This window comes from Mustela nivalis (genome assembly GCF_964662115.1).
Source record: "Mustela nivalis genome assembly, chromosome: 1".
Taxonomy (NCBI): Eukaryota; Metazoa; Chordata; class Mammalia; order Carnivora; family Mustelidae; genus Mustela; species Mustela nivalis.
In genome coordinates this window covers 206353687-206363677 of record NC_139020.1, presented here as the reverse complement: position 1 = coordinate 206363677, position 9991 = coordinate 206353687, and the positions used below count along the sequence as shown (strand labels likewise).

The 9991-nt window shown below is 45.9% G+C and overlaps 1 long non-coding RNA gene across 1 annotated transcript; it reads right to left on the bottom strand.

The window, feature by feature from the left end:
- Positions 1 to 3851: 3851 nt before the first annotated feature.
- LOC309853357 lies at positions 3852 to 9954 on the bottom strand. The gene is made up of 3 exons (XR_014305617.1): positions 9694 to 9954; positions 9199 to 9439; positions 3852 to 8242 (listed from the first exon to the last, which is right to left on the bottom strand). It is a non-coding gene; the product is annotated as an uncharacterized lncRNA (long non-coding RNA).
- Between the last annotated feature and the right edge of the window lie 37 nt (positions 9955 to 9991).

Sequence of the window (9991 nt, the reverse complement as noted above, 5' to 3'; positions counted from 1 at the left end):
TTAAAGCTTCTGCCTTCGGCTCAGGTCATGATCTCAGGGTCCTGGGATTGAGCCCTGCGGGCTCTCTGCTCAGCGGAGAGTCTTCTTCCCTTCCTCTCTCTCTCTGCCTGCCTCTCTGCCTACTTGTGATCTCTGTCAAATAAATAAAATCTTTAAGATAAAATAAAAATTAACTTTCAAAATCTGTGATGTGGCTCAGTGGGTTAAAGCCTCTGCCTTCGGCTCAGGTCATGATCCTGGGGTCCTGGGATCGAGCCCCACATCGGGCTGTCTGCTCAGCAGGGAGCCTGCTTCCTCCTCTCTCTCTGCCTGCTTCTCTGCCTACTTGTGAACTCTGTCTGTCAAATAAATAAATAAAATCTTTAAAAAATAATAATAAATAATAAAATCTGTGATAAACAAAATACCAAAATGTTAAGTAAAAACAGGATCAGTAACAGTGCTGCATGGAGCAAAGCCGTATCAGCGCCTGAGGCAAAAGGGAAAGATCAGGTTTACTGATCGTGTCTTTATCTGGACTTTTTGCATTGATTTTGATTTCAAAAATTATTGCACTAATGCATTCTGTGTCTTGAGTTTTGGGACTCCCTTAAATGTTGTACCTGAAGCAAATGCCTCACTCTCAACCCTAATTCCCACACTGGTGTGCTCAGTCTGAGAAATCTAAGCAAATCAACTGACTAAATCCCCCACCTGGAGCCGATTAGTGCACATACTAGCATATCCATTGTCAAGCGGGTGACCTGAGGCCCAGAGAGGGTTAGCCCAGCCTGAAGATCACACAGCTGGCAGGGATCCAAACCCAAGCCACCTCCCTCCATTAGACTTGGTCACAGCCTACAAAGGTGGAGCTAGAAGTCAAAGGCAGGTAACTTGGAAGCCCAGAGAAAACCTGTCCCTGGGGAGAGAAGAGGTGCCCCACGAAAGCAGAGAAGAGGCAAGCTTGGATAATTAAATAATCTAAAGTGAGTTACAGAGGAGACAAAGCCAGTTAAATCCTGTTGACAGGTGTGAAATTAATAAAGGGAAATCTCACTAAAATAGAGTTGGGAGGCCAGAAGGGGGCGCTCTCACACAATATCACTCCTTGTGAGCCCTTTACAGTCTCACCTGGAAGAAGCCTATACTTTTACTGCCCTAGCCCTAGGAAGATTTTCTTCTGAGCAAGCAACAGCCCATCCAGTGAGAGACAGTCACAACTCAGCCAATGAAAAGCCATTACACTTTGAGGAGCACAAGGCTGACTTAGTGGGTGGAGCATGGAAACCATCTCAGGAAGTGTGAATTTGAGGCCCACACTGGGCATAGAGATAGATAGGTAGTTAGATAGATAGATAGATAGATAGGAGGAAGGAAAGAAGAAGGGAGGGAAGGAAGGGAGGAAGGAAGGAAGGGGGGAAGGTAAAGAAAAGAAAGAGGTGCCTGCGTTGTTCAGTTGGTTAAGCCTCCAACTCTTATCTCAGGGTCTCAGGCTATGCACTGGGCTTGAAGCCTGCTTAAGATTCTCTACCCCCCCCCCCTGCCTCTCTCCTGTAAAACCAACAAACAAAAAAATCCTCTACACTTCAAACTCCCAATTTATTCCGATGGAATTTTGTCTATAATAGCTCCTCCCAACTCTCTCTTTCCACAATGAAAGTGCATTCTTCCACCGTGTTCTCTGGACTTGCCTATGGGTTTGCCATAGCTTGCTTGTTGCACATTACAATTCTCTGCTATTGCCAAGTAAACTGTTTTGCTGGTAAAATAACTGATGGTTCTACTTATTTATTTTTTAAGATTTTAGTTATTTATTTGACAGAAAGAGAGAGAGAGAGAGAATACAAGCTGGGGGAGTAAGAGAGGGAGAAGCAGGCTTCCTGCTGAGCAGGGAACCCAATGCAGGGCTGGATCCCAGGACCCTGGGATCATGACCTGAGCCAAAGGCAGATGCTTAATGACTCGCCACCCAGGCGCCTATAATGGTTTTATTTTTAAGGTTAACAAAATTCTGGGGAAACAGAAAAATACCCCAGCACACCTCCACCCATGCAGCCAGGGGGAGCTTCTACTATTCAGAAACAAAACACCAATTTTAAGGCCAGAGAAGATCAAGTCTTCCTAAAGTACATCCACCATTCAAGGTAAACAAATGTTAACCTTTGTCATATTGGCTTGATTCACTTCAGAATTATTTTAAGATATAAAGTATTTTAAAGCACACCCACTCAAAAGAAAGAAAGAAAAAAGAAAAAGCACTCAAATGGCTAAAAAGAAAAAAAAAAAAAAAACAGACACAACCAAGGGCTAAAGAAGCTCTGGCATGACCAAGAATTCTCATCCACTTGCTAGCAGGCATGTGCAACGGGAAAAATTACTTTGGAAAATGATTTGGCAGTTTGTCATAACCAGGGTTTCTCAATCTTGGCACTACTGGCACTTGGCCTGGAACATTCTTCCCAGTGGGACCATTCTGTGCATTGTAGGATGTGGAACATCATCCCTGGTCTCCAGCCAGTAGATGCCAGTAGTGGTGACAACTAAAAATGTCTCCAGATATTGCTAATGTTCACCAGGTGGTGGGGGCAAAATCACTCCAGATGAGATGGGTTAAATACGATGATGTCATGACTAAGCAATCCTCCTAGGTATGGATCTAACAGTTAATGAAACACTTACTGCCCCCCGAAAGATACGAACAAGGAAAGTTCTTTCCATAATAACCCCAAATGAAATAACCTAAATGTCCATTGTCAAGGGAATGGATAGGGGCACCTGGGTGGCTCAGTCAGTTAAGCATCTGCTCAAGTCATGATCCAAAGGTCCTGGGATGGAACTCCACATTGGGCTTCCTGCTCAGTGGGGAGTCTGCTTCTTCCTCTTCCTTGGCTCCTCCCCCCGGCTCATGCTCTTTCTCCCTCATGTTTTCTGTCTCTCTTTTAAATAAATAAATAAAATATTTTTTAAAACCCCAAACAGGGGCACCTGGGTGGCTCAGTGGGTTAAGCCTCTGCCTTCAGCTCAGGTCATGATCTCAGGGTCCTGGGATGGAGCCCCGCATCAGGCTTTCTGCTCAGCGGGGAGCCTGCTTCCCCCTCTCTCTCTGCCTCCCTCTCTGCCTACTTGTGATCTCTCTCTCTATTAAATTAAAGAAAAAAATCTAAAAACCCCAAACAATAGTGAATGGATAAAGAAACTGTGGTCTGACCCAGTGATTCCTCTTCTGGGTATTTACCCAGAGAAAATGGAAACTAACTTAAAAAGATATATTCATCCCTAAGTCTCCTGCAGTATTATTTATAATAAAAGCCAGGCTATGTAAGCAACCTAAATGTCTATCAATAGATGAATGTATAAAGAAGATGTGATATACATATACAATGGCATATTACTCATCTATTAAGAAAAAGAAAAGTGGGGGCACCTGGGTAGCTCAGTGGGTTAAAGCCTCTGCCTTCGGCTCAGGTCATGGTCCTAGGGTCCTGGGATCGAGCCCCGCGTCGGGCTCTCTGCTCAGCAGGGAGCCTGCTTCCTCCCCTCTCTCTCTGCCTGCCTCTCTGCCTACTTGTGATCTCTGTCTGTCAAATAAATAAATAATATCTTTAAAAAAAAAAAGAAAAAGAAAAAGAAAAGTGACATTTGGAACAACATGGATGGTCCTAGAGGATATTATTCTAAATGAAATAAGTCAGACAAAGACAAATACCATATGATTTCACTTATAGGTGGAGTCTAAAAAAAGAGTCAATCAAACAAAATCAGAAACAGACACAGTAATACAGAGAAGAACCTGGTGATTGCCAGAGGGGCAGGGGCTGGAAGGATGGGCGAGATAAGGGAGGAGATCAAGAAACACAAACTTCCAGTTTTTTTTTTTTTAAAGATTTTATTTGTTTATTTGACAGACAGAGATCACAGCAGACAGAGAGGCAGGCAGAGAGAGAGAGGGAAGCAGGCTCCCTGCTGAGCAGAAAGCCCAATGCGGGACTCGATCCCAGGACCCCGAGATCACGACCCCAGCCGAAGGCAGCGGCTCAACCCACTGAGCCACCCACGCACCCCCAAACTTCCAGTTTTAAAATAAATAAGTCACAGGACGAAAAGTACAGCATATGGAATATAGACAATAATTTGTATGGGAACAGATGGTAACTATTCATCAGTGGGGAGCATTTCATAATGTATATAATTGTCAAGTCACTATATTGTACATCTGAAATTAATATTACATACAACATAATATTTATGTCAACTATATTCAATTAAATACATACACACACTCATACATTCATACATACATACATACATAATCAACTATTAATAAAAGAAGAAACTGTGGTCCATCCATATCCTGGCATGTAAAAAGGAATAAATTATTGATATATACAATATCATGGATGAATCTCAAAAACACATCATGTTCTTGGGCACCTGGCTGGCTCAGTCTGAAAAGCATGACTCTTTTTTTTTTAATTTATTATTATTTTTTAAAGATTTTATTTATTTATTTGACAGAGAGAGATCACAGTAGACAGAGAGGCAGGCAGAGAGAGAGGAAAGCAGGCTCCCCACTGAGCAGCCTGATGCGGGACTCAATCCCAGGACCCCGAGATCATGACCCGAGCCGAAGGCAGCAGCCCAACCCACTGAGCCACCCAGGCGCCCTGAAAAGCATGACTCTTGATCGGGGTCATGAGTTCGAGCCCCAAGTTGGGTGTAAGATTACGAAAAATAAATAAGTAAAATTAATAAAAATCATGTTTTTGTGAATATATTGAAAAATCAGACAGATCGTACACTTAAGAAAGGGAAATTTTATGGTACACGAATTTAATTTCAATAGAAAAAACAAAACATGTTGAGTGAAAGAATCCAGGCATAAAAAACACAGATATTTTTAAAAAAATCATAAAACAGAGGCCCCTGGGTGGCTCAGAGGGTTAAAGCCTCTGCCTTCAGCTCAAGTCATGATCCCAGGGTCCTGGGATCGAGTCCCACATCGGGCTCTCTCCTTGGCGGGGAGCCTGCTTCCTCCTCTCTCTCTCTGCCTGCCTCTCTGCCTACTTGTGATCTCTCTCTGTTGAAAAAATAAATTAAAAAAAATTATAAAACAATCCCATGTGGTACGAAATTCAAGTACAGGCAAAATTAATCTATGATGATAGAATTTCCCTAAGGTTGCCTGGCAAAAGACACAAGTCAAATGCATACAACGGGGAGAAGACGAGACGGTGGCCATAGGCCACATATATGTATGTGCAGACATATATAAAAATTCACAGAGTGGGGGACCTGGGTGGCTCAGTTGGTTAAGCTTCTGACTACTGATTGCAGCTCAGGTCATGATCTAAGTGTCATGGGATGGAACCCTGGGTCGCTCAGTGCAAAGTCCACTTGCCCTCTCCCTCTACTCCTCCCTCTTCTCTCTCTCTTTCTTTCTTAAATAAATAAATAAATAATATATATTTTTTAAATCACAGAGCTTCACACCAAAGGATCTGTGCACTTCACCAGATGTTAAGTTGTGCCTCAATCAAAATAATTAACAATCAAAGATTAAAATTAAGACACACCTTATAGTTAAAATAAAAGTCACCTACGTTCACTTTCCCACTTCCCCTTGACTGCCCCACTGCAGAAACAACAACCTAAATAAAAAGAATGACACTGGGGGGGAAAAAAAGGATGACACTGAACTGACCCTTTGTTCTGCGCTTTACAAGAATTAATTCATTTAAGCTTCCCAGCAGCCCTATGAGGGCAGGTGCCCCTCTATCAGCCCGTTTCACAGATGAAGAAACTGAAGCACAGAGCAGAGAAATAGCTTGCCCAGAATCGCAGAATCGTACTGTTAGTGTGTGTAGTGGGGCCGGAATTTGAACGGAGATGACCTCACTCACCTCACCGTGGGTGCCAGGCACACCAGGAACATGTTTCTCCCTGCCCCCGCCCCTTTTTAAAAAAAAACTTGATACATAGTTTCACTTTCTGTTTTTCAGTAATTGATATAAGCAGTGTCAAATTGTATCATGTCTTTCTTTCTTTCTTTTTAAAAAGATTTTATTTACTTATTTGACAGAGATCACAAGTCAGCCTAGAGGCAGGCAGAGAGAGGAAGGGAAGCAGGCTCCCCGCTGAGCAGAGAGCCTATTGGGGGCACAATGCAGTACTATCCTGGGCATGATCCTAGGACACTGGGATCATGACCTGAGCCAAAGGCAGAGGCTTTAACTCACTGAGCCACCCAGGAGCCCCTGTATCATTTTTTTCTACTTATTTTTTTTTTGTCCCCCTCAACCCAAAGTTTTTGAGTTTAGCTTTGTTGATACATTTAGCCTTTCTAGTATCAGATGAATCTACTCCCATTTCTTTTTCTGACCCCCAGTTGGCTGGTGGGAGACTTGGTTTGCAAAGAGCCTTTTGAGAAAGAATCCTCATTCAGTTTCTCCTCTGCTAAGAATCCGTCAGCAGCACCCATGATCCTCAGGGTCAAGTTCGAACTTCAGGGAGGTGCTGGAGGCCCTCCATCTCCATCATCTGTGGTATCTGGAGACTATCCCTGCTCCAGGTCCATCAGCACTAAACCCTGCAGCCATACCCCATGATACTCTGCTTGTTCAACCACCTGTACATCCCACAGCTATTTATTCCAGCACTTTCCGTGTGCTAGACACTGTTCTAGAAGCTGGGGACTCAGCAGTGAAAAGACAGACAATGATCCCTGTTCTTGGAGAGCTGACATCCTGATTGAGACAGACAAGAAAGAAAATAAAGTAAAGTCTATTAAAATTTGCAAGGAAGAAAAAAATGGAGCAGTGTGAGGGGTAGAGTTTAGTAGAGATGGGGTGGGGCCTGCTTTAGGTGGAGACGCAGTCAGGGAGTACTTCTCTAAGGAAGCATTTGAGCCAAGATGGAAATGAAGTGGAGAAGAAAGAATGCCAAGAGGAGAAGGAAAATATGGCAGGCAGAGGCCCTGGAATAAGGGATGAGGAATAATAGGAATAAGCGTTTTTGAGGGGTGGTGACCATCCGACCAGAGTGGTATGAATGAGGGCCACGGAATGGAGATGAGGCAAAGAATCAGGACATCCCAGGTTCTCCCTCACCTCTTCTAGGACATTGCCCTGCTTTTCCTTCAGTGAGACACCCTATTCATCTTTACCGCCCTTGTAGTTTCCCAATTTGTCCTTAGTGCCAGCCCTTCTGCCTCTCCCACAGTGGGGCAGTTGCCTCCTGGGGCTGTCTTGGGATACCGTTCTTCTGACACCTCACACTGTGTCCGCTCACACATTCTGCAAAGACTGAGTGAGCATAGGCCAAATGTTGAGCAATTTCAGAGAGGAGGGACAGTTAAAATAAAGAAAACAGGGCCATATTTTTAATAAATATGACAGGGTACCAAAAGGTCTGTTGGAGGAGGGGGCATTTAAACAGAGACCTAAATGATCAGAAAAGGCTAGTCTTGGGAGATGTGATGGAAGGACATTCCAGACCAGAAAACAGCCAGTGTAAAGGCCCTGTGGTTGGAAGTAAAGTGAGAATATTTGAGGAACAGAAGGAAGACCAGTGTTGCTGGATGGGGATAAGGGGAGTACAGGGGGATGTGGCTGGACAGGTTGGCACAGGCCTGATAAGACTACCCTGTAGACAGGGCGCCTGGGTGGCACAGTTGGTTCAGCAACTGCCTTCTGCTTAGGTCATGATCCTGGAGTCCTGGGATCAAGTCTCACATTGGGCTCTCTGCTTGGTGGGGAGTCTGCTTTTCCCTCTGACCTCTCCCCTCTCATGTTCTCTCTCTCTCTCTCAAATAAATAAATAAAATCTTAAATACAACAACAACAAAAGAATACCCTGTAGACCAGGGTGAGGGGTGGGTGTTTTTCCTACGACCTCTAGAGAACCAGGAACAGGTCAGGGTTTCCGAGGCCCCAGAGCAGCCTGGAGAGGGGCCAGAGCAGCTGCAGGGAGGTGCCAGCGCAGTTATCATATTCGGTTGAGATTGCACAAAAAGTCCTTGGTCTCCCTGTTGCAAGCCTAAGTGCGACTCTGTTTCCAGTGCCACCAAAGTCCCCAGCGGGCATCGATAAATATTCACTGAATAAACGAATGTTGGAAGGTTGGAGCGAGAACTTGGCAGGGTTCCCCAGCTCCATCCAGGGAAGAGGGAGCCTGGGACCTGGCAGGCAGCAGAAAGCCCATCCCCAAACACAGTGGCCTAATCCCTGGGCCAGCTTGGAGCCTAGATTTGCCACATTCTCTCCACCTGTAAAACAGATGGGCAGAAGAATTAGAAGAAGACAGGACAACGGCTGTAAACACCCCACCTCCATAACTGGGGATTCTCCTGACACCTCACCCCCGTGTCTGCTCACTCATCTCACAAAAACTGAGCGAGCATAAGCCAAATGCTGGGGAATTTCAGAGGAGTGACGGTTTAAATTAATAAAACAAGGCCATATTTTAAATAAATATGGCTGTATAGAATGGTCTCTCAGAGACGGCGACATTTAAATGGAGACCTAAATTGTCAAAGTCTTGGGGAGATGTATGCCTCAGTTTCCTCATCTGTAAATTGGGAGCAAAAGAAATAGCTCAAAGGGTTCTTTAATTCAATTGATAAATAATTGAGGGACAGCCAGGAGGCTGGTGTAGCTGAATGGAGTGAGCAAGGGGAAGAGGGGAAAGGCAAGGTCAAGGAGGTACATGGTGCAGGGCCTGTGGTCTTCAGGTAGGACTTTGGCTTTTACTCTAAAGAAAGTGGAAGCCATGGAGGGATCTAGGCAGAGGACAGATGTGACCTGACTCAGGGGTTCACAGACATCCTTAGGCTGTTGTGAGGAAAATAAAGTAGAAAGTAAAGGGCGGAGCTGGGCGTCCTGGGGAAGAAGCTCCTGTGCTGGTCCAGGTGAGGGATGAAACTAGACTAGGTGGGGTCTGTGGAAGGGGTGAGAAGTGGGCAGATTCTGGGTGGGTGTCATTCTCCTCCTCCTCCTCCTTCTCCTTTTTCTTTCTCTGTTTAAAACTCTCCAAATTTAAAAGAAAAAAGGGGGGAGAGGGTGGGGAGAAAACATTGCGCCCTGGTCTCTAGGTAACCAAGGTTCCCGAAGCCCTCTGTGTTTTGGCCCGTCCCTGCAGGGCGCCCTTGTTTAGGCTCAGTCGCCAGGGAGCGCTCCCAGCCCCGAGCCCCGGGGACCGAGGACCAAGGTTTGGCTCACTCACCGGGTTTCCAAGGGAGTGCGGGTTGGCCAAGAGCCAAGCTGCACGTTCTAGAGACCCCGAAGAAGCTCCGTAGAGGCCTCCATTCTCTTCCGCTTGGGCACAAGTCTGCATCTATGGAACTCCACCTGCATGCAACAGCTCTGCAGACAAGGTCTGCATTGTACAACGGAGAAAATTGAGGCTCAGCAGCCACAGGATATTACGGCGAGTCAGTGAAGGAGTCGGGATTCAAGCCATTTTCCTAACAACGACAATAACATTAAAAATGACAACAGCTAACATTTATTGAGCGCTTACTGTGTTTTCAACACTTGGCATGCACGAGCGGTGGGTAGATAAAACCCGTTTCACAGATGAGGCGCTCTTAGGACTTTGGAGCTCCCCCAAGCATGGGATGCTGTAATTTGAACCCAGATCTGCCCAGAGCGTGTCTCCAGGTAATAGGGGAATCCTTCCCAGAAGACCCGAGCTTGCAAAGGAGGGGCGGAGACATACATATTGTTCTTGTTTTTAGAGGGGCTCCGAAAGGCCCAAAGGCCTCTGCCACTCCCCGCTTTAACGCGGTTCAGTCTTTTCTTCGGGTTCCCGCGCGCTCAGATAGGGGACCCCTGGGCAGAGTGAGGATGCAGAACCAGGCAAGCGGTGGGGAGCAGACGAGGTGATTTCAGCTGCCGACTGCGAGAAGCCTGTAGGCAAGACCCCGCAGCCCCAGGGGCCGCCGGGAGCCGCGCCCCCTCGGCCCCGCCCCCTCCCCGGGCGCCGACCTCGGTGGTCACGTGACCGGGCCCGGCGG